General features: G+C 37.2%; 1 non-coding gene across 1 annotated transcript; it reads left to right on the plus strand.

The window, feature by feature from the left end:
- Positions 1 to 18,682: 18,682 nt before the first annotated feature.
- On the plus strand, positions 18,683 to 18,756 carry Trnae-uuc (transfer RNA glutamic acid (anticodon UUC)). Its single transcript has one exon. It is a non-coding gene; the product is annotated as a tRNA-Glu (tRNA).
- The last annotated feature ends 674 nt before the right edge of the window (positions 18,757 to 19,430 follow it).

Here is a 19,430-nt window from a genome sequence, read left to right on the forward strand (position 1 = left end):
TTCACATATAGCTATGCTACACTAGAGATAGTAATCATTATTGATGTTTGGTGCATCTGTTTCAATTTTTCAGTACTTAACTAAGAATAAAATGTAACATATAATAACATGTAATGTAAAATTTATAATTATATGTAAAAGGTAATAAATAATAGTATAATTTATATGCAATTGAAGAAAAGATCATGCTGACACACTTTTTATGCTAAATAGAAATATTACATATATTTCCCATATATTTATGTATTATTATGGAGTATAATGTAAAGATTTTGTTGAAAAAATTCATGCTCATAGTAGAAAAAATTATAAAGAACAAAATTGGGTAGAAAGAAAGATTCATTAACTTCCCATCTCAGGAATTTTCTTTATGTGCTTATATCTTTCCAGACATTGTCCATGTCTTTACATAAAAGGGAACATGCCACAGACAGAGTTTTGGACATTTTTTTCCATTAATAATTTATTCATGCAGAGATTCTTTTATATCAGCAGGTCTATCTCATTCTTTTTGATGACCATATAGTATTCCATTGAAAGAGAATACTAAAATATACTTAAGTAGGCTGCTTATCAACTGTGTTGTAATGAATATCTCTACATCCAAGTGTAGGATATGCATGAGTCTATCCATAAAACAATATGTGGGCATGCAATTGTGGACTGAAAATGTAAAAGCATTTAAATATTCCATAACTGTTACCTACAGATCTCTGAATATGTTATTTTTTTCCATACCCAGGAAGATAGAATAAAACCACTTATATTTTTTCATCCTCATCATAGTGCCTAGTACTTTATAAAAATATTTATCTCCACCAATATGATAGGTAAAAGATGGCTCCTCATTTTTGTTTTAAATGAACATTTTAAACATGTTCGAAGTTGAGTATTCATACTTTCCACTTGCATTTCTTTGGAAATGATATCTTCATGAACTCACCTCATTTTGTTAAGTGATATTTTTCTTAGTTATCTAAAAGAACTCTTTACATATTAAGTAAAACAATATTTTCCATGTCACATGGTGGCAATTAGCCATCCTCGGATTGCCATTACTGTCTTGATGTTCTTCATTTGTATTTCTGCAGGCATAACTTTTCCATTTTATACAGTGAACATTGCCTTGGAACTTAATTAGAAAGTCTCTCACTTGGTGGTTTTATTTGGATTTTGCACAATTTTCCCAGGATTAAAACATCCTTTGTTTCCTGTGTCAGTGCCTTATAATTTATTTACCTTATCACTATCTATTTAGCATGGTTCCTTTTTGGGGGGGCGGGAGGGAAGGTACCGGGGATTGAACTCAGGAGCACTCAAGCACTGAACCACATCCCCAGCCTATTTTGTATTTTTTATTTTAAAACAGGGTCCCACTGAGTTGCTTAGTGCCTCGATTTTGCTGAGGCTGGCTTTGAACTCACGATCCTCCTGCCTCAGCCTCCCCAGCTGCTGGAATTACAGGTGTGCACCACCGCTCTTGTCTACCTTGGTTCCTTTTAAAATGTTTTTTTTTTTTTTTTTTTTTTTTCTAATTATAGTCAGTGTTGTAAAGAACATTCATGGGGGCTGGGGTGTGGCTCAGTGGTAGAGCGCTTGCCTAGCACATGTGAGGCACTGGGTTTGAATTTCAGCATCACATATAAAAAATTAAACAAGCAAAATAAAGGTATTGAATCCATCTATGACTAAAAATATTTTAAAAAGCAAGAACATTCATGCATTTTACACTTCCTCTCTGACTCGGGGTGCTTTCTGGGGTGGATTATTTTAGAGTGCACGTGGAGGGCGGAAGAGCAAGCTCAGCTGTGGGAGGCTGCGCTGCCCTTCTGGCCAGTGGCCTGCAGCTGCGCGGTGACCACGTCCACGCCCCGCAGCAACCTGCCAGTGCTGACTGCCGTCAGTTTTCAGTATTTTTCCGACTCTCCGAGTTTACGCTCTCCTTTCCCTCGGAGTCGATGTTACTCACAGAGTCGATTCCCCAGACCGCTATCTTTTCCTCTGGATTCCCTTTTCAGTGCTTCTTCTAAACTAATTTTGTTTCCTGTTTCGGGGACAAAGGACTGACTGTACAGAGCAAAAGGACCCTCTGGGCAAGTGCGACAGAGTGCACAAAGGGAAACTCACGTTGCTGCTTCTCCAAGTACGAAGACCAGGCTTTTCCAGCAACATATCTAAAAGCTTCCTTTCTCCAAATGAACAGCCCCCGTTTTTCTCTGTCAAGTTAAAAGCATCGTCTCAATTACGCCCAGCCTGCTCCCGCAGCCGTCGCCCCTTGTGTTCTGTTCCTCTTAGTCTGGGCAGAAGATGGGCTACGTCTATGAGGCTGGAAGAGGCTCAGACTTCCAGGGCCTCCTTGCCTCCCTGTCGTCCTGGGTGGCAGGGAGCAGAGGGCCATCCACTTTTCCTCCCTGGTCCCTCCATCGCCACCGGGCGCCTCCCAGCAGACAGGCCGGGGACCTATGTGTCCTCCAAAGACATCAGCCCTAAAACCGCTGCTGCAAGATCAGACCCTGGCTAATTACAATACTAACATCTATTAACTTTTTCATTCATCGTCAATTTTCATTCATTTCTTAAGGCTAATACTAATTGCAACTTAAAAAAAAAATAATAACGCTAAATAGGGCAAGCGATCTGGGAGCAGGACTGCTAGGTTCCCCTCCTGGTACCTTCTCTCATTAGACGCATTCACAGAGGAGGGGAAATCCCTCCCAAGAGCTGGCACTGCAAATTATTAGTTTTTGATTTATATTTGTTCTCAGGTTATCTGATATACTATTATTTTTAACCTATAAAGCAAGAGTTTGGGGATAATCGACTTGGTGAGCGGTCTCAATGCAGAATTTAAAATGAGGGAGAAACGCTGTCCAAAGGGGAGAAAAGTACCAGATCTTGAAAAGTGAGCTGCAGTCAACTAAAGGCACTTTCCACAAACATGATCTTTGTTAAGTGTCCCTGGGATATAGGCGACAAAAGTTCCAGAAATATTTTGCAAGTTAAAAACAAACAAACAACAAAACCAGAAGCAAACACACACACACACACACACACACACACACACACACAAAGAAAAACTCCTTTCCTAAAATGATCCCCCTGCCTGGCCTGTTATTTACCTTCTAAATACAATTACCATACAAAACTATTAGCTCAAATAAGATCTTTGATGCTAATTGGGTGGAGAGAAAGATGCATCTTATTTATTTATTTATTTGGCAAGGCTCTGTGGACATGTGCCTGTCATGACCAGTCATATCCTAGGTAAGAAATCAGAATCCTCCCTTCTGTATTAAGACCTGGCGTTTCTGGTCACAGGATTCATTTTCAAAATTGTTCACACCTCCTCTCGGCTTTCTTCCAAGGCTGCGCCTTGCCAAGGTTATCAGAAGTCAAATGCACAGGGCTTTTTATCCGAGATTGGCCCAGGGCTGGAGGGGTCCGTGGAGTCCAGAGGCCGACACTCTGCTCTCAGGTAAATGCTGACCGAACTGAGACCCAGCCTGAGCTTCACTGTCCTAACTCGCTCAGGACTGTGCATGTGCGGCACCCAAAAGCGACCCTGGCTCCCCTGGTAAAGAGCCACGTTCAGATTGTGCGGGTGAGACGTGGGGCTGAGGTAGCACTTCCCTGCTCCTCCGTAACCCCAGTCCCCGGGTTTCCACTAAACATGCAGACACGTTTCAGGTCCTCCCCAGCTGGGGACAAGCCTCTGAGGGACTCAGTCTCGTCACCAGAAGACTCAGTACTTCCCCGTGGCATCTCTTGAAGGGCCTTCTGCTCCCGGTTACTGTTTCTCTTATCAGTAATAAAAACCTGGGCGTCAACAGAGAGCAGAATAGAAACTAAGGATACTTCCATGGCTGACAGCGGCCTTAAGAGAATTGCCAACAATTAAATCACAGCTTTTATTACGTAGTAAAGTAAGGTCAAGATTGAACCCACTCAAAAGTCAGCTGCTTGTCAAATTACAGCTTCTGAGGTTGGACTCCAAGGAGAGAGGCTGTGAAGGCTCTTGGTGCCCCAGCACTGGGACTGAGGCCTTCAGAGAGAACTGAAGGACAGCGTGTTCAAGAGGATGCACAGGCCACGTGCAAGCCAAGTCCTCTCCTGTGCTGGACTGACAGCTCGTCCAGCCTGTCCATGCTGCCTGCTTTCCCGGGTTCACCTTGGAGGCGGCCTCCTGCAGTTGAGGTTTGGCCTCTCTTCTGAATTTGAAGCAATGCTACGGCCTTTGTTTCTTGCTGAGTCCAGCTGTAGACGCCAAATGGAAGCAAGCATTGTCCTCAGCAGCAGTGGGACCACTGAGGGGGACTTCTCTCTGTGATCCTCGGAGAGGCACCTACAGAGCGAGCCTTCCTCTAAAGGAGAACCACACACTCCTGAAATAAAAGGGGCATTGTGCAAAAGTGGACCCTACACCCGGTGAAATATGTATGCCCTAAAAATTCAATAGCAGATTTAAAGAAGAACCTGAAAGGGGAAAATTAACCCCCCTCCAAAATAAATCCTCCATCAAACACTGCACTGAGTTTCATAAGTGATTTTTCCTTGGTTTTGTTTAACACCTTCAAGGAGCAGATGATTACAATTGTTTTGTGAGGTTATTTTATGAATTAAAATGTCACTATTAGTTTTAGAGTTAAAATCTTAAAATATAAGGAGCATAGTAGGAAAACACCATCTTATATGTGAGGAAACCTAAAACCTAAATCAAATATTAATGTGTATGAAGGCCTTCCCCGTGAAGAAAAGGCAGAAACACCAACATTTTTGTAGCTACCATTTTGAAATGTTTTCTAAAAATTCAGATGAATGATTGTGTCTATGAAAATGAAGAACTTAACTTTTTGGCATTATGAGTGACATTTTTTTATTGATCGATAATTTGATTCTCTGCCCAGGAAATAAACTGTCGCTGAGTGAGATGGCCAGGTGTTTTCCCAAAGGGTTCCTATCTCCTGACGGTCCTAACAAACCGTTACCACCCAGAGCCCGTAGTTTCCATGGGGATTGACTCTGGGTGCTCGGTGCTCTTTGGGTTTAGACAGGTTCACAGTGACTTGCACCCACCCCTCAGCATGGTGCAGGTTGGCTTCACTGTCCCAACAATCCTCTCTGCCCTCCTGCTCACCCTCCAGCCCCAACCACTGGAAGCCACTACCTGTTACTCTCTCCATAGTTCTGTCTGCTCCAAATTGCCACATGGCTTTCATCATACGACCTTCCCAGCCTACGACCTTCCCAGGCTGGCTTCTTTCAATTAGTAATATGCACTTAGGTTTCCTCCATGTCTTTTCATGACTTGATAGGAAATGAGTTAGTTCCATAATCTAGATGCACCTCTGTTTATTTATCTCTTTACCTATTAAACAATAACTTGGATGGTTTCCAAGTGTCCACATTTATAAACAAAGCTGCTATAAACATGCAGGTTTTGGTGTGGACATAAGTTTTCAACTTTTTGTGGTAAATACAAGTGTGTTTTCTGGATCACATGGCAAAAATCTTTAGTTTTGTGAGAGATCACAAACTGTCTTCCAAAGTAGGGGATCGTTTTGACTTCCAGCAGCAAAGAGTGACTGTTCCTCTTGGTTTACACAATCTTGGCATTTGGTGGTGTCAGTGTTCTGGATTTGGTCTAGTAATTGTATCGTGATCTTATTGTTGTTTTAATTTGGGTTTCCCTGACGACACGCAATGCAAACTTTCCTTCCTTGTCTATCAGTGCATCCTCTCTGTTAAGGTGTCTGGTAAGGTTTTCTATTCATTCATTAACTGGGTTATCTGCTTTATTATTGTCAAGTTTCAATTTCTCTGGATATTTTGGATAGCTGTTGCTTATCAGACATGCTTTTGCAAATACTCTCTTCCAGCTTGTGACTCTTTTTTCATTATCTTAAATATGTCCCAATAAAAATTTTTGTTTGCCCAACAAAAATTTTAATTTTAATGGCGTTTAGCTTTTCAATTCTTTCTCCCATGGATCACATCATAGGTTTTGTATCTAAAAAGCCATCGCTAAATCAGCATTTATATTTCTCCTGTTATTTTGTAGAAGTTAAAGTTTTAGATTTCAGCTTTAGATCTGTGATTTATTTTTCCTAGTTTTCATGGAGAATGTAAAGTCTGTGTCTCGGTTCATTTTTATTAATATGTAGGTGACCCTGTTGTTCTAGAACTCTTTGTTAAAAGGACTGTCTTCCCTCTGTGGGATTGCTTCCTTCCTTTGTCAAATATCAGTCGGCTACATTCGTGTGGGTTTATTTAAGGGCTCTCTCTTTTACCCCATTGATCTATTTGTTCTTCTGCAAAGCATATCATCCTGAATACAGCAGTTCCATAACCTGCGTTGAGGTTGGACAGTGTCCGTCTTTCATCTTCCTTCTTCTTCTTCAACACTCCGTTGGCCATTCTGGGTCTTCCATCTCTCCATATAAACTGTAGAATCAGGTTGTTAGTATCCCCCAAATAGCATGCTGGAATTTGGACTGAAATTACCTATTAGGAAGAACTGACATCTCACAGTATTGAGACTCCCCATCTATGAGCATGGACTCTCTCTCCATTTATTTAGTTTTTCTTTGATTTTTTTCATCAAAGTTTTTGTGTTTTTCATCATAGAGGTCTTATACTAACTTTGATGGATTCATAACTAACTTTATGATTTTTCAGACACTAATGTAAATAATACTATGCTAATTTTAATTAATTGAGTGAAATTACTCAATAAATTAATTGATTACAAATTCCATTTCTTCATCCCTGATTTAAGAAAGTTGCTGACTTGTGTGTATTGATCTTGTACACTGCCATTTGCCACAATGACTTGTTAGTTCTAGGAAGTGTCTGACAATACTTTCAAACTTTCTACATATACAACCACGCCATCTACAAATGCATTTTTATTTCTTCCTTTCTGATCTGTGTATATTTTAATTCCTTTTTGTCTTATTGCATTTGCTAAGACTTCCAGTATGATGTTGAAAAGTAGTGGCGAGAGGGTCATATTAACATTTTGCTAAGCTTAGTGGAAAAGTTTCAAGTTTTTCACCATTAATTACAATGTTATCTGTAGATTTTGGTAGATATTCTCTACCAATTTGAGAACGTTTCTCTTAATACCTAGTTTATGGAGATGGATTAGATTTTAAAAATAAACTACATATGTAAAATTAATCTAAAAATAAATACACATAGGCTTAAAATACTTTTTAAAATCTGGAAAAGATTGATTAAAAAGGGTGAAATAAAATGAAAATAATTCAAAATAGTCTTCATGCAAAAAAAAAATTAAATATGCATGAAGTATATAAAAGTTGATAAGGACTCATCCTACAAAAATATGCCATTATCTTGAATTTTTATATAAACTAATTCTTCAGTGCTTCAGCTACATGTTAACATCTAATCAAACAATATAAACACAAACTGACAAAAAAAAATGCAAGGAAAGTTGACAGATTCTCATCTTCCCAAGAGTTCTAAATTTGCTTCATTCACCATTTGCCAGATAAACAAAAACCTGTTAGGATATTTTAAACTGAAATACAAAACAAACAAACAAACAAAAAACCCCTGATCTAGAACACAGTTTTCATTACCTTCAAATACAAATAAAACCTCAAATTCCAAAAATCATAATTCATACTGACCAAATTCTTTGACTACAGTGAAATTAATAGTAAAAAGATAATCCCTAAATAAAATGTCTCCAATTGAAACTACAGTGAAAGGATAATGTGACTTTGAAATGGCAGGATATAATAAGTCATTGAAGGAGTTATAACTGGTGAGAATATCTAGAAGACACTGTGACAGCATTAAGGCCCATGTATCCTGTTTGCCCATTAATAGCTAAACTGAGATCACCATAGAAGGAAAAGAGAGTAAGAAGCAGCATGTTGTGATTAGAGAAAGCTAGGTGGAGCACACACAAGGTGTCCTTGTCTCTGGATTGTCTCTTATAATTCAAATGAATTTACAAGTAACTCAAAATTTAGAAGTTAAAAAAAAAAGACTATATCATTTCTAATTCCAAAAACTAACCTTTAGATCTTTGTCTTGGCATTTTATCAGGAAAAAATACTTGAGAGTAGACTTTGATTCAATAGAAGCTATAATGATGAACTGCTACAAGTGGCTAAAATACAGAATATTTACATGAAAATAAGTTTTAACATCAACAGAGTCCATATGAAATGTGTCATAGAGCTGCTTAATTTGAAGGCTTTTCAATTTGTTGAATCGAGTTGTATTTTAAAACTTAGCATTGAAAGTTAAAACCAACAATATTATTGGAAAACACAATTTATTCTCTTACCTACTTTGCATGGTGGCAATTATGATGGTAAAGATGGCGGAATATTGCAGTTCAGCAAATTAACTGCACGTTTTCTTCTCTTTCTAATTTCATAGCAATAAAATTGTGTTTGACAGAGCTGATATGGTGGAGTGGAAAACTACTGGAAAGATATATTAATGATTTTTGTGGTGTTGGTTAAAAAGAACAATTTTCACAATTTTATTTGTTTACCTGTAAATCATGAAAAACTCTTTTTGACTACAGTATGCAAATCTGTAGGTAGTGTAGAAGAGCAAGGAAGAACAATGATAAAAGAACTAGAAAAAAGAAACTGAACACTTATTCCCAGATAATACAATTTTTTAAATTAAAAAATGCAAAATGATCCACACCATAATTATTTAAATCAACAGTTTCTCAACATTATTGGAATCAAACCAATATGCATAAATCCTGTTCTATAATGACAAAAAAATAATAATTTTTTAAAAGGAATCACTTCTGCAATTTTCAGAAGTATTAAAGACATCAAATATTTAGGAATAGATTTAACAAAAATTTCAAAAATAGAGCTCAGTAGTTTGGAACAATAGTAAAAGTAGGGTGTCAGAGAGAATAACATTTACTGTACCATAGAGAAGCAGAAATTACCCAATCTGAAAGAAATATAAAATAGTTAGAAAAGGACAAACAGAATCCTAGGACCTGTGAAATATTAATAATGATAAATGTATAACTTTCTTGTCACAAGATTGCTAGAGAACTTGACTGAAAAAGTACTTAAAGATTTACTGAAAACTCCCCAAATTTGGAAAGAAACACAAAGCTACAGATTGAAGTAGTTAAGGAAATCACAATAAGGAAATCCATGCCAAGACACGTTATAATTAAGCTCCTGAAAATTAAAGACAAAGAAAAATGTCTTGAAAACAGCCAGAGAAAAAGGCTACCTGAATGTAGGGAGAAAAATTCAAAGATAGCAGTTTTCTCATCAGAAAATAGGGCAGACTGAAGAAAGTAGTCAAACATTTTAAATTCTGGAAGAAAGAATTGTCAACACATAATTCTTTAAATTTTTAAGAATTTGTTCTAATTTGTTGTACTTGGCAGTAGAATGCACTTACACATTTCGATAGGTCCAGGGAAAATACCCTTTAGGAATGAAGGAAACGTTAATGCACTCACAAATACAAGGAAAGTAAGAGAATGTGTCACCAACAGACCTACCTTAAAGAAATAACTAAGGAAGAGTCTCTAAACAAAACAAAACAAAACAAAACAAAACAAAAAAAAAAAAAATAGAGAAGGAACTCTGAAACATCAAGAAGAAAGAAAAAGCATATGAAAAAATATGAGAAAATGTAATACAGGTTCATTTACCTTTTGAGTTTTCTGTTATTCACAGCACAAAGATTGTAACACTATGACATGTTTCTAAACATACATAAAACATTTGTAGGAAAAGGGTAGTAAATGGAGGTAAGGAAAGAATTGGTAAAATGACATCAGTGGATTATACATTATTTGTACATAATGTAATTCTTAAAGCAACCACTAAAATACTGAGTAAAGAAATATATCAAAAATACTAAAGATAAATCAAAGGAAATTCCAAAAAAACTGTTAAGGTAATCCACAAAAGACAAGAGAAAGAAAACAGAAAAACAAAATCAGAGACAAAGGAATGAAGAAAAAATAAAATAACAGATATAAGCCCTATTCTATCAATTACCTTAAATATAAATAAGTAAAATACAACAATGAAAAGGAAAGGATTAGCAGTAGTATTAAAAACATGACCCAACTGTATGCTTTCTACAAGAAACTCATCATACATAACCAGTTGAAAAGAAAAGCTAAAAATTAAAAGTTGTAAAAAAGATGCACCATGCAAACATAATTCAAAGGAAATTGGATCCTGTTAACAAATGATGCTGTTGAGTTCTTCTTTATCTTTGTGAATTTTGTGACTAATTATTCTATCAATTATTGAGGAAAAATGTATTTCAATTGCCATGCATATTTATCTATTCAATTTATTTTATATCTTTCTATTATTGAGTAGTTTTAATTTTTCTGTGTTCTAGTTGCTGTTCTTCTATCACCTACTGTGCTGCTGACAGCATTCCCTAAGCTTTATTTGGGCAATGAAGTTATATTTATAAGCATGTCAATACTATATAAAAGTAAAAAAAAAATTACTAGAGACATAGAGGTTTTGTATGATTATAAAAGTGCCCATCTATTAATGTATAGTAATTCAAAATGTGTTTCTATAAAAAAAAAACTGTGAAGGAAAGATGCCTTGATATAGGAAAGATATGATTTTTTAATAATCGTATAAATATATTTTTATGAGATTATTTAAAACTTTACCTGAGAAACAAAGGAATCAGAATAATAAACAATTCTGAAAAACAACAAGATGGACAGAATCCGTCTAAGAATCCTAACAGCCTTAAGGATGTAGAAGGTGTGATAGTCATGGTGATGGATGGAGAAAATAGAGAGAGAAATACGGTCACAAAAATGACTGACTTGGGACAAAAGTGAACACGCAATTTTGGAGGAGGATACATTTTTCCAACTGGAATACCATTGACAAATCTTGAATGTTAAATATCATAAGTGATGTATAAACCAACTCAACATGTACCAAAGACCGAAGTGTTAATGAAAGCAATGAAACTTATAGAAACATATGAAAAAATTTTCAATATCTAGATTTAAGTAACGATTTCTTGGATTTGACAGTGAGCATGATCCACAAAAGGAAAAACGTATAAACTGGACTTCATTAAATATTTTTGCTCTCTGACAGCCTATTAGAGTAAGACAAGACGCAGAGTAGAATAAAATATTTAAAACCACATATACGACTGAGGATTAGTATCTAGAATACATAAAGAGCTCCAAAATCTCAACAGTCAATTCAACAGCATTCCAATGAAGAAGACTGCCAACAACTTGAAGGGACCATCCCCTGAGGATGGACTGATGACCAAAAACAGGCTGTTCCACCTCAGAGGAATCAGTGAAATGCAGGTTAAAATCACTGTGCAATATTGCCTGTAAATTGGAAAAAACAAATAAATAGTAGCCCCACCAAATGCTGGTGAAGGAATAGAGAAACTGCATTTTTGGAGAAATTATGAAATTAGTATAGCCACTTTGGAAAAGTTTGTCAGTTTTTTACATAATAAAACTTTTTAAAAAATCCCCCCTAACTAAATATTCAGCTATAATATTACCCAGCAATTACAATTCCAGATATTTATCCTAAAAAGGGAAATGCACCCATGCTTAAGTAAACACTTGAACATGAGAGTTCATAGTCCCTGACTGTACATAGCCCACATGACCTGCCCGTGAGTGCTGGAAGCTTTGCAGTGCATCCTTGCTGTGGAACATTACTCAGCAATGAAAAAGACAAAGCCATTGATAAACACAATACCTTGGATGAATCTCCAGAAAAAGTACACTTAATGGAAAACGTCAACCTCAGAAGATCATCTGAGCACATGACAGGACCTCACTGATAAAACATTGTTGAAAAGACAAAACAATCGAACTGGAGAACAAGTTATGGTTTAGTGGGGTTTAAGTGAGAAGAGGCTGTTATAACGGGGAAGCAGAAGAGATTCCACTGTTGAGGAATGTTTTCTTGTCTTGACTTAATCAAGGCCAATATCCTCATTCTAAAATCATCCTACAGTTTCCCAAGATATTACCATTGAGGCAAAATGGGTAAAAGGTACACGAGATCTCCCCATATTGCTTGTTAGAATGCATGCCCATTATCTCAAAATACGAAGTTTAATTAAAAAAAAAAATTGCAGGCTTCCAAAAAAAAAATGTGTATAAGGCAAATAGTAGAACTAATGCTAAGTTATTAATCATTTTATTTCATAAGAATACTACATTTAAAAAATAGATTATAAAGCTGGATAAAATAAAAGCAAAACTAATTTATAAACTGTCTACAATAAACAGGTTTAAATTTTTAAAATGACTTTTAAAAGAAAAGGGTGTTCAAAGGGCATACCATGAAATACTAACCAAAAGGAAGTTGGTTTAGTTTTCTTATATCAAAGAAAATTTTAAAATGAGAAGTATTAAAACTAGAGACAAAAATTTTATATAGTGAAAGTGTTAATCTACTGAGAAGATAATGATAACTCTAATATATGCATTAGTGACATAATCTCAAAAACAAAAAAAGAATACTGAAGCATCATTCTGTCACCAAACAACATGAAGACCAATGGACTAGAAGACGCAGAGACAAATCCACATTAACACAGTTACAGGATACTTCACACAGGTGCCCAAAGTGTATGTTGGAAAGAAGATTCATGAAGGGGATTGAAGGGGAGGGGGAGAGAATGGGAAAGGGGAAGAACAGTAACGTGAATCTAACTACTTTCCTAGGTACATATTAAATAGCAGAAAGATTAGTAGAGTAAGGGGAACAGGGAAAGAGGAAAGCAAACTATATTCCATACCATTATAATTATGTCAAAATGAAACCCAATGTTAGGCATAACTAAAAAGAACCAATAAAAAGAAAAACATAGGGGGAAAAAGACTGGCGGGTTAACAAAGAAATTGATAAATCTATAATTGTTAGAGATTGTAATATGTCACTCTCAGTATGTGATAGAATTTTTAGTGAAAAGAGTGAGTTGCAAATTGTACACACAAATGGTGGGTTTTTTTTTATTTAAACGATACACATACACACATGAAATCATGTAATACAGAAAAAATGGATATGGAACTGGAAGATAGTCGGGGAGAACTGACATTTTCTCTGGATCCTCTAAACTGCTTGAAATGTTCTCCTAGGCCATGTATTAATTTCTTCAAAAAGACTAAATAGGATTTTCCACTTTTTCCTAGTTAATTGTCTCAGAGTTTCAACAGTAGTAACCTGAATACTGGAACAAACAGTAATGAAAACCTTCACCGGGTGTTTTCTGCACTGTTACGGCTAAAGTTTGTTTGCATCACGTCGTTGTCCAATTTGACCCTGTGCCGGCTGAGCCAGGGCCATGTCTAATCCCGTGACTGGAGGGCTGCGCTCACCCTTACTGCTGCCTCATGACTGTTGTGATACCATCAGAGCAACAGCCGGGTTTCCACATCTGCTCAACAGACACGGGGGACGCCGAGGACGTGTGTTATTGCAGCATTTTAGCTTTGGTTCACTATTGGATTAATAACCTACTCATCTGGACGTGGAAAGAAAGGCCCTTTTGTGAACCACTGTATGTACCAATCCAGGAAGAAGCTGTCTTTGTAGAGTCTGGCACAGGTGTGCTGAGAAAATGAGGAATGACCAGGCAAGAGACATGATGTATGGAGGGACCCTTGTGTAGCTATGGAGCCAACGCCCAGGTGTGAGCCGCGGCCACCAGGGGAGGCTTCCGTGTTGGCCTCTCTTAGTGTGTGGCCTCAGTGTCTTGGATATTGCCTGTAATGTAATAGGTGCCATATGGGTCCAACTGCGATCCTGAACAAGCCAAGTTGAGGTCCTAACCTTCAGTACCTGCAGCTCTGACCCCATTTGGAAATAAGTATTTTGAAGATGGAATGATGTTAAGATGGTGTTGGTAAAGGTGACTCAGTGTGGAACAATGGTCACATTTGTGAGATGAGAAGGACAACCGAGGTGGTCCTGGGACTCCAAGGACATAAAGCTTCCAGCAGAAGCTGAAGAACCAAAGAAGACTCCTGCCAGAGTCTCAGGGGGAGGCCGCCCCGTTCCACCTTCGTTCCAGGTTTCTGGCCCCCCAGAACTGTTGGAGGATACGTTTCTGCTGCTTTAAGCCTCCTGGTTTGTGGTGCTTTGCTAAGACAGCCCTAGGGAACTAAGGCAGTGCCCAATAAATAGTGGTTTCATAGAATAAAGGATGCAGCTCTCTTTTCATGTTGAGCGCTCACTTAAAATTTTTTAGAATGTTATTATTGATACATATAAATAATCTACTTTGGAGGAAATTGATGGAGGTAAGAAAACAAGGCCCTCTTGTTTCACTTGCATCTTAGAGAGTTTTTGATTTTCTATGGTGCTTCTGTCACTAATCTCAAGTTATTTGCAGGTAGCTTCACAGACGAAATAATAACTTTGTAGGTGCGTGCATACCTCGTGGGAGAGGCATGAAAATCTGAACAGGGCTGGGGACAAACCTTGGTGGTGGAGCACTTACAGGGGCACGAGACCCCACGGTCAATTCCCCAGCACCACCACCACCGCAAAAACCCTCTGAGCAGCACAATAGAACAATTCTGATTTTTGTGTGTCCATTTAAAGGCAGTGACATTAACACTTCCCAAGTGTCATTTGGCTTACCAGGCACCATCAGTTGATCTTTTCACATAAGGCGTCTCATTCAAATTGCCATTTTTTCTTTTTCAGTTTTCAACTTTCAAGTGTAAGACTTGCCCCCAAAATTCCATAAGGGGCTGCACCTGCATTCAAAATTAGGTAAATCTCAGCTCTAATGCAAGCTTCTTTTTAGATAAACGAAGTGTATTTGATTGGTTAATTCAAACTTTCATTAATATTTCATTAAATCGATATTGATTGGGTCACAAACTATGGACATACACCTTTCTTTAAACCATAGGGTAAACATTTTTCATATGTCTCTGCAAGTCCTTTTTGAAAAGAAGGAGATTGTTTAAAATGTAAGTAAATTACCAAATAAATCTTCACTGGAAGAAGGTGAAGGTGGCATGTGGCCATCCAATGCAGATTCATACTGCAACAGGAATTTGACAGGAAAAAGCAGCTAAAAATACAAATTAAGGGATAATGTGCTGTGGACATTTGAAGTGGCACTGCCAAAGTACTATAGTAATTCTTTTTCTTTTTTCATCATTAGGAGAGAATTCTATTTCAAAAGTGTCATTTTAAACTGCAAAGATGTCCGGTAAACATCACAATCAAACATGCCCAAGGAGAAACCATGTTGTCAAAATGCCTGCTTACCCCACCCAAACATCTGACCTTCTAGAACCCACTTTTAAGCTTATTTTTAATTTTTACTTGGTCATTTTTAGTTATTCATGACAGTACAGTATATTTTGACACATTTATACAAACATGGAGTATGTCTTATTCTCATTAAGGTTCTGGTCTAGTGGTTGTACATCATGTGGAGATTCACTGTGGTGTATGTATGTACATACATAGGAGAGTTAAGTCGGATTCATAGCAAAGTGCTGTAGTAATTCTGAGAAGGAATAATCAGGTTGTGTCTATAGAAACAAATACAGTATTCTAGTCTCTGAGCTAGTACCAGTTTGTGTGGCAAGAAATGATACTGTTCCCATCAGAGAGGGGGCTATTGAAGCAAAAGACTAGCAGCTGCTCAAGACAGGTAGAACTAGGATTTGAACCCAGCTCTGCCTAACTTCAGCCTTGATGTTTTTAATTTTTTATATTCTATTTGTTCTAATTAGTTGTATGTGACAGTAGAATGCATTTATACATTTGGACAGATCATACATAAGAACCACATCTTCATTGCTCCTTTTGGCAGGAAACTTCTCTGATCCCCAATTTTAGGATGTGACGTTATGCTCATGGATTGATATTTGGGGGGATAGATGTATGTTAAAACTCATAGTCCAATAATACCTCCATGTACCATTTTGTCAGTGTGAATCAAAGTTCATAGTGAGTGCGACCAACTTTTTCCTCAAAATTCGGAAAGATTCCTTTGTACCAATAGATCTTACTATCTTCAAAAAGTTGTATTCCTGCTAAGGTGCAAGTTTACTCTACTATTGTGATTGTTCCTGGCGTTCTCCTTCAGTAGACTGACTCAGGCCTACCACCCCAACCCCCCCACTGACCAGTTATCCCTCAGGCTCATTCTTTCTACAGCCAGCCTGAGCATTCCTAAACATAACTGGTGCCAAGAAAGCAAATCTTCAGGAACAATGCTTGTGAGAATGTCCTAGGATTGGTGACCCAACAGCTTCACAAAATTTTCCCTTCCATGATTCAAATTTCCAATTTTCTACTCTACTCCTAAGCCTATTGCCAAACCTATTCCCAAAACATTTGCCTACAGTATAATATTGGGTTCTAAGTGGAAGGGATCCTGAAGAGTGTGTATTTCTGGGGGGAATCACTCTACTGCATGTCAGATGGCTCTAACATCCAGCTGATTGTTTTTATAAACTCTATTGGTCTTTATCCCAAGTTTGCTAAGAAAAAAACAAAAACAGTATCAGGAGGAACATATGTTTTCTTAGGGACATTTTTACTTTCCATTTTTAGTTTATGCACGGTTTTAGTCATGAGTAACCAGAGGGACTGAACCTGTTTCTCTCACACAATGCCTAACTGGAAAGAAATGAAAAGAGCAAAGTATTTTAATTTAGAAAAAAAACTGCATACGCTTTGATTTGGGAAATCTTGGAGAAGATTCAAAGAAGAATATTCTTTTCTGTTTTCTGGAGTACAGAGATTCTATGAAATGAAACATTTTCAAGCTCTTTCAAGAGAATAGAAAGTTCAGCAAGTTATCAAGGTGTTTATTTTCTTACTAATGATCAATTGTCACAGTGCTGAAGGATTATCCATCAGTGATTTAAATAAGAACTTCCTAACACAATACCTTACATATAAAAAGTACTGAACTAATCTTTGCAGAAAGCAAATGAGTAATAGAAATATGGATTGTTGCCAGGCCTGGGGAAGCACACCTGAAATCCCAGTGATTCGAGAGACTGAGGCAGGAGGATCACAAGTTCAAAGCCAGCCTCAGCAATTTAGCCAGGCCCTAAGCAACTGAGCGAGTCCCTATCTCAAAATAAAAAATTAAGCTGGTTGGGGATGTAACTCAACAGTTAAGCATCCCTGGGTTCAATCCCCAGTACCAAAAATAAAATAAAATAAAATAAAGAGGAAGTTGGTGATAAATAGGGTCTGTCTTCTATGAGTTTTTCTCACTAGATTATAAACTACATATCTCTGTTCCAGAAATTCTCCGTGGGATTTGTTTTATTGTTCATGTACAACAAAGGGCCTTGAGGTCACTTTCTATGTCTTGAAGTATTTTACATGTCATCATGAATATTATTGATAGCATAAGAAATGAAGCAGTTGTAGATGGTTCAAAAATTTAAAGAAGACACCCATTTTCATTATCAAACAAATATATCCCTGCAACTGGGTGTGACTGAGTGGCCTTCAGGTTTCTCCAAGCTCTTATGTAAAGATTAAAAAAGTGTCAGAGATGTTATTATGCATTACTAATACATGCTGTATAAGTAAAAGCTAAAATATATGGGGGAATCAGTTGCGTTTCTGGTACCCCAGATCAGGCATGAAAGCATGAAATCAAATGAGCATTAAGCAGGGATTAATTTGCAATGGAATGCTATAAAACTCAGCGAATTTCTCCAAAACATGTGAGTAAATCTTAATTATTTTTTCTTCGCCAAAATTAATTTACATTTGAACTTTTAAAACTTTGCTTTTCTACCCATTTTGAGAAAAATTATTGAATAGTTGTGGTGAAATTTTCCAGTATAGAATCATGATTCTAAAATATCCTGCAATGCCATAAAATATAATATAAAAATAACAGAGCTATTTTCAGGACTTGAGGTGGTTACTTTTAAAGCCACCTATTGCTGAAGCCCGATATGAGATTTATAAACAGTGAGTCTTTAAATCTCCTAATATTTCTCAATTCCCCAAAGATTTTCTTTTAATTCAGATAGAGATAATTAAAATTCTCTCCAAAAGTAACATTACATTTCTGGCAGGCATTTCTAGGATACTAAAAACACATTTTTTGGAATGAATTAATATTAACAGATATGATATTTGAAACCTGCCAACTCCTAATATAAGTAAGGCTATAAAAGTAATTTCCTTCCTCACACAGTAAGTTAGACTTAATCCCCTTCAGGGGAAATAGATTTTAAAGGTAGATGTCTGAGACAATGGTACGGCCCTTTTAAAAACTCTTGTAGTCTTTTGTTGGTTGAGAATATTTCTAAGTAGGCCAAATCATTAGGTCTTTTTCCACGACTTCATTATTAAATTATGCGCAAGAGGGAAGAATGACTGAAGAGTCTCAGGGATACCCCAGGAGGGATGAGGGATGTCTTGCCTTTGCTCTGTGGGGTCTCCTGGTCCATACTCACCACCATGGGAAGACAGATATGAGGACCAGCAACAGAGAGACAAGGACACTGTAAGGTGAGAGCTAACTGACAAAAATTGACCTGCAGGAGCACAGTGGGCAGAGGGCCCTGGGGCGCCATGAACTGTATCTGTAGCATAGCTGCTGAAAGATCTCCTCTTCTTTCCTTCATACTACCCGTCAAAAAGGAGATAGTCTTGGCTGGGGGTATAGCTCAGTTGGTAGAGTGCTTGCCTTTCAAGCACAAGGCCCTGGGTTCAATCCCCAGTACCCCAGAAAAAAAGAAAAAAGGGAGACACTCTTATCTGGGGATGTCATACATTCCTCCCAAGTTCCTTTATGCCACCTGTAAGAGAAATGTATTCAACGACAAACTCTCTTCAGTAATTGCTTCACCGTCTTCCAATATCTTATTTAATCTGAGATTCCACAAGTGAAGTTAAATACTGCAGAAGCCTGAGGTTTGGGGTTTCGGTTCACTCTTGTTAAAAATCTCACCCCATTGCCACAGTTTAGGCACAGCCAACAGCCCCTTCTGTAGTAAATATATCCTCTAACCTCTGACGGTGGTTTGTGACCTGCAAGATTTTGCCAGCAGACTGTGGGAACTCCCTCATATCAAAGCCTGATGCTATGCTAATTTTTTTTCCCCCCAAATAGAATGGAGAGAAAACAACTATAAATCAAGCTGTTCTTTGTGAATCTAATTCGAGATCTCCTTGTGTGGTGAGAAAACAGGGATGTTTATGTCTAATGGGGGTTATAATAGTAACTGCATCTGATGTAGAGTAGCAGAAATTGTTGGATCAATTCTAAGTGGGAAAAAAGTACTAAAATATTGCTTTGCAAATTTGCAACACTAAACAAACTGCTCCAAATCAAAATGAATGAACAAATACTCGGGTACAAATGATTTACTTCTATTACATTAAAATATTGTTACTTAAAAA

Source organism: Sciurus carolinensis, chromosome 9 (assembly GCF_902686445.1).
Source record: "Sciurus carolinensis chromosome 9, mSciCar1.2, whole genome shotgun sequence".
Classification (NCBI taxonomy): Eukaryota; Metazoa; Chordata; class Mammalia; order Rodentia; family Sciuridae; genus Sciurus; species Sciurus carolinensis.